This window comes from Pelecanus crispus, chromosome 14 (genome assembly GCF_030463565.1).
Source record: "Pelecanus crispus isolate bPelCri1 chromosome 14, bPelCri1.pri, whole genome shotgun sequence".
Taxonomy (NCBI): domain Eukaryota; kingdom Metazoa; phylum Chordata; class Aves; order Pelecaniformes; family Pelecanidae; genus Pelecanus; species Pelecanus crispus.
The window spans coordinates 12,631,048-12,637,047 of record NC_134656.1 but is presented as its reverse complement, the minus strand read 5'-3'; positions in this window follow the sequence as shown (position 1 = coordinate 12,637,047).

Genomic DNA, 6,000 nt, shown 5'->3' with positions numbered 1-6,000 from the left:
CACCTTGCCTTGCCAGCGCTTTCGCAGCGTAGCGCACAGTGGTGAACCGCACTCGCCTTTCCTCCAGGCCCTTCGAATACGCGTTCTCGAGCTCCCTCTCACTCTCGGCAGAGAGCAGCTGCCGAAGCGCAAGAGGCCAGCGATTTCTCCGCACAATAGGTCTAAGGGCTTAGTGCTGTTGCTGGCCCTCACCTTCGCTTTGCCAGCGCTTTCACAGCTAAACACGCACCGAGGATCTGCCCTTGTCTTGCCTCCCGGCACTTGCCAATACACTTTCTCAAGCTCCCCCTCACTCTCGGCAGAGACCAGCTCCCAAAGTGCACACGTCCGGCAATTTCTCCCAGCCCGTAATTCTAAGGCCTTGGTGCTGCGAAAGCGCTGGCACGGGAAGGCGAGGAGCAGCATGAGCTTTCAGTGCTGGCCCCTTGGGTGCGGGAGAAAGCGCCGGATGTTTGCAGTGCTGGAGCAGGGCTCTGCCGATCGTGAGACAGAGGGTGGGCAGTATTAGGAGCCGGGCAAGCCCGGAGCCCCGTGTGCGCTTGGCTGTGAAAGCGCTCGCAAGGGAAGGTGAGGAGCAGCCACAGCTCTAAGCCCTGAGAGCGACAGTGTGGGGAAATCGCCGGACGTTTGCACTTGGGGAACGTCTCTCTGCCGAGAGTGAGCGAGAGCTTGACAATGCGTGTGTATCGGGAGCGCTGGGAGGCTAGGCAAGGGCAGATCCCCAGGGTGCGTTTGGCTGTGAAAGCGCTCGCAAGGGAAGGTGAGGAGCAGCCACAGCTCTAAGCCCTGAGAGCTACCGTGTGGGAGAAATCGCCTGACGTTTGCGCTTGGGGAGCTCCTCCGTGCCCAGAGCGAGCCCGAGACTGCGTGTATTCAGAGTGCGCGGAGGGAAGGCAAGCGCAGGTCACCGTTGTGCGCTACGCTGCGAAAGCGCTGGCAAGGGAAGGTGAGGAGGAGCGAGAGCTTTCCGCGCTGGTACCTTTGCCGTGGGAGAAATCGCCGGACGTTTGCAGTGTCGGAGGCGGGCTCTGCCGATGGTGAGAGCGAGAGCGAGTGTCGGCAGGGTTCAGAGTCAAGCAAGGACGGAGCGCCGCTGTGCGCGATCGGCAGAGCCCTGCTCCGACACTGCGAACGTCCGGCGATTTCTCCCACGGCAACAGCGCCAGCACTGAAAGTTCCTGCCGCTCCCCACCTTGCCTTGCCAGCGCTTTCGCAGCGTAGCGCACAGTGGTGAACCGCACTCGCCTTTCCTCCAGGCCCTTCGAATACGCGTTCTCGAGCTCCCTCTCACTCTCGGCAGAGAGCAGCTGCCGAAGCGCAAGAGGCCAGCGATTTCTCCGCACAATAGGTCTAAGGGCTTAGTGCTGTTGCTGGCCCTCACCTTCGCTTTGCCAGCGCTTTCACAGCTAAACACGCACCGAGGATCTGCCCTTGTCTTGCCTCCCGGCACTTGCCAATACACTTTCTCAAGCTCCCCCTCACTCTCGGCAGAGACCAGCTCCCAAAGTGCACACGTCCGGCAATTTCTCCCAGCCCGTAATTCTAAGGCCTTGGTGCTGCGAAAGCGCTGGCACGGGAAGGCGAGGAGCAGCATGAGCTTTCAGTGCTGGCCCCTTGGGTGCGGGAGAAAGCGCCGGATGTTTGCAGTGCTGGAGCAGGGCTCTGCCGATCGTGAGACAGAGGGTGGGCAGTATTAGGAGCCGGGCAAGCCCGGAGCCCCGTGTGCGCTTGGCTGTGAAAGCGCTCGCAAGGGAAGGTGAGGAGCAGCCACAGCTCTAAGCCCTGAGAGCGACAGTGTGGGGAAATCGCCTGACGTTTGCACTTGGGGAACGTCTCTCTGCCGAGAGTGAGCGAGAGCTTGACAATGCGTGTGTATCGGGAGCGCTGGGAGGCTAGGCAAGGGCAGATCCCCAGGGTGCGTTTGGCTGTGAAAGCGCTCGCAAGGGAAGGTGAGGAGCAGCCACAGCTCTAAGCCCTGAGAGCTACCGTGTGGGAGAAATCGCCTGACGTTTGCGCTTGGGGAGCTCCTCCGTGCCCAGAGCGAGCCCGAGACTGCGTGTATTCAGAGTGCGCGGAGGGAAGGCAAGCGCAGGTCACCGTTGTGCGCTACGCTGCGAAAGCGCTGGCAAGGGAAGGTGAGGAGGAGCGAGAGCTTTCCGCGCTGGTACCTTTGCCGTGGGAGAAATCGCCGGACGTTTGCAGTGTCGGAGGCGGGCTCTGCCGATGGTGAGAGCGAGAGCGAGTGTCGGCAGGGTTCAGAGTCAAGCAAGGACGGAGCGCCGCTGTGCGCGATCGGCAGAGCCCTGCTCCGACACTGCGAACGTCCGGCGATTTCTCCCACGGCAACAGCGCCAGCACTGAAAGTTCCTGCCGCTCCCCACCTTGCCTTGCCAGCGCTTTCGCAGCGTAGCGCACAGTGGTGAACCGCACTCGCCTTTCCTCCAGGCCCTTCGAATACGCGTTCTCGAGCTCCCTCTCACTCTCGGCAGAGAGCAGCTCCCGAAGCGCAAGAGGCCAGCGATTTCTCCGCACAATAGGTCTAAGGGCTTAGTGCTGTTGCTGGGCCTCACCTTCGCTTTGCCAGCGCTTTCACAGCTAAACACGCACCGAGGATCTGCCCTTGTCTTGCCTCCCGGCACTTGCCAATACACTTTCTCAAGCTCCCCCTCACTCTCGGCAGAGACCAGCTCCCAAAGTGCACACGTCCGGCAATTTCTCCCAGCCCGTAATTCTAAGGCCTTGGTGCTGCGAAAGCGCTGGCACGGGAAGGCGAGGAGCAGCATGAGCTTTCAGTGCTGGCCCCTTGGGTGCGGGAGAAAGCGCCGGATGTTTGCAGTGCTGGAGCAGGGCTCTGCCGATCGTGAGACAGAGGGCGGGCAGTATTAGGAGCCGGGCAAGCCCGGAGCCCCGTGTGCGCTTGGCTGTGAAAGCGCTCGCAAGGGAAGGTGAGGAGCAGCCACAGCTCTAAGCCCTGAGAGCGACAGTGTGGGGAAATCGCCGGACGTTTGCACTTGGGGAACGTCTCTCTGCCGAGAGTGAGCGAGAGCTTGACAATGCGTGTGTATCGGGAGCGCTGGGAGGCTAGGCAAGGGCAGATCCCCAGGGTGCGTTTGGCTGTGAAAGCGCTCGCAAGGGAAGGTGAGGAGCAGCCACAGCTCTAAGCCCTGAGAGCTACCGTGTGGGAGAAATCGCCTGACGTTTGCGCTTGGGGAGCTCCTCCGTGCCCAGAGCGAGCCCGAGACTGCGTGTATTCAGAGTGCGCGGAGGGAAGGCAAGCGCAGGTCACCGTTGTGCGCTACGCTGCGAAAGCGCTGGCAAGGGAAGGTGAGGAGGAGCGAGAGCTTTCCGCGCTGGTACCTTTGCCGTGGGAGAAATCGCCGGACGTTTGCAGTGTCGGAGGCGGGCTCTGCCGATGGTGAGAGCGAGAGCGAGTGTCGGCAGGGTTCAGAGTCAAGCAAGGACGGAGCGCCGCTGTGCGCGATCGGCAGAGCCCTGCTCCGACACTGCGAACGTCCGGCGATTTCTCCCACGGCAACAGCGCCAGCACTGAAAGTTCCTGCCGCTCCCCACCTTGCCTTGCCAGCGCTTTCGCAGCGTAGCGCACAGTGGTGAACCGCACTCGCCTTTCCTCCAGGCCCTTCGAATACGCGTTCTCGAGCTCCCTCTCACTCTCGGCAGAGAGCAGCTCCCGAAGCGCAAGAGGCCAGCGATTTCTCCGCACAATAGGTCTAAGGGCTTAGTGCTGTTGCTGGCCCTCACCTTCGCTTTGCCAGCGCTTTCACAGCTAAACACGCACCGAGGATCTGCCCTTGTCTTGCCTCCCGGCACTTGCCAATACACTTTCTCAAGCTCCCCCTCACTCTCGGCAGAGACCAGCTCCCAAAGTGCACACGTCCGGCAATTTCTCCCAGCCCGTAATTCTAAGGCCTTGGTGCTGCGAAAGCGCTGGCACGGGAAGGCGAGGAGCAGCATGAGCTTTCAGTGCTGGCCCCTTGGGTGCGGGAGAAAGCGCCGGATGTTTGCAGTGCTGGAGCAGGGCTCTGCCGATCGTGAGACAGAGGGTGGGCAGTATTAGGAGCCGGGCAAGCCCGGAGCCCCGTGTGCGCTTGGCTGTGAAAGCGCTCGCAAGGGAAGGTGAGGAGCAGCCACAGCTCTAAGCCCTGAGAGCGACAGTGTGGGGAAATCGCCGGACGTTTGCACTTGGGGAACGTCTCTCTGCCGAGAGTGAGCGAGAGCTTGACAATGCGTGTGTATCGGGAGCGCTGGGAGGCTAGGCAAGGGCAGATCCCCAGGGTGCGTTTGGCTGTGAAAGCGCTCGCAAGGGAAGGTGAGGAGCAGCCACAGCTCTAAGCCCTGAGAGCTACCGTGTGGGAGAAATCGCCTGACGTTTGCGCTTGGGGAGCTCCTCCGTGCCCAGAGCGAGCCCGAGACTGCGTGTATTCAGAGTGCGCGGAGGGAAGGCAAGCGCAGGTCACCGTTGTGCGCTACGCTGCGAAAGCGCTGGCAAGGGAAGGTGAGGAGGAGCGAGAGCTTTCCGCGCTGGTACCTTTGCCGTGGGAGAAATCGCCGGACGTTTGCAGTGTCGGAGGCGGGCTCTGCCGATGGTGAGAGCGAGAGCGAGTGTCGGCAGGGTTCAGAGTCAAGCAAGGACGGAGCGCCGCTGTGCGCGATCGGCAGAGCCCTGCTCCGACACTGCGAACGTCCGGCGATTTCTCCCACGGCAACAGCGCCAGCACTGAAAGTTCCTGCCGCTCCCCACCTTGCCTTGCCAGCGCTTTCGCAGCGTAGCGCACAGTGGTGAACCGCACTCGCCTTTCCTCCAGGCCCTTCGAATACGCGTTCTCGAGCTCCCTCTCACTCTCGGCAGAGAGCAGCTCCCGAAGCGCAAGAGGCCAGCGATTTCTCCGCACAATAGGTCTAAGGGCTTAGTGCTGTTGCTGGCCCTCACCTTCGCTTTGCCAGCGCTTTCACAGCTAAACACGCACCGAGGATCTGCCCTTGTCTTGCCTCCCGGCACTTGCCAATACACTTTCTCAAGCTCCCCCTCACTCTCGGCAGAGACCAGCTCCCAAAGTGCACACGTCCGGCAATTTCTCCCAGCCCGTAATTCTAAGGCCTTGGTGCTGCGAAAGCGCTGGCACGGGAAGGCGAGGAGCAGCATGAGCTTTCAGTGCTGGCCCCTTGGGTGCGGGAGAAAGCGCCGGATGTTTGCAGTGCTGGAGCAGGGCTCTGCCGATCGTGAGACAGAGGGCGGGCAGTATTAGGAGCCGGGCAAGCCCGGAGCCCCGTGTGCGCTTGGCTGTGAAAGCGCTCGCAAGGGAAGGTGAGGAGCAGCCACAGCTCTAAGCCCTGAGAGCGACAGTGTGGGGAAATCGCCGGACGTTTGCACTTGGGGAACGTCTCTCTGCCGAGAGTGAGCGAGAGCTTGACAATGCGTGTGTATCGGGAGCGCTGGGAGGCTAGGCAAGGGCAGATCCCCAGGGTGCGTTTGGCTGTGAAAGCGCTCGCAAGGGAAGGTGAGGAGCAGCCACAGCTCTAAGCCCTGAGAGCTACCGTGTGGGAGAAATCGCCTGACGTTTGCGCTTGGGGAGCTCCTCCGTGCCCAGAGCGAGCCCGAGACTGCGTGTATTCAGAGTGCGCGGAGGGAAGGCAAGCGCAGGTCACCGTTGTGCGCTACGCTGCGAAAGCGCTGGCAAGGGAAGGTGAGGAGGAGCGAGAGCTTTCCGCGCTGGTACCTTTGCCGTGGGAGAAATCGCCGGACGTTTGCAGTGTCGGAGGCGGGCTCTGCCGATGGTGAGAGCGAGAGCGAGTGTCGGCAGGGTTCAGAGTCAAGCAAGGACGGAGCGCCGCTGTGCGCGATCGGCAGAGCCCTGCTCCGACACTGCGAACGTCCGGCGATTTCTCCCACGGCAACAGCGCCAGCACTGAAAGTTCCTGCCGCTCCCCACCTTGCCTTGCCAGCGCTTTCGCAGCGTAGCGCACAGTGGTGAACCGCACTCG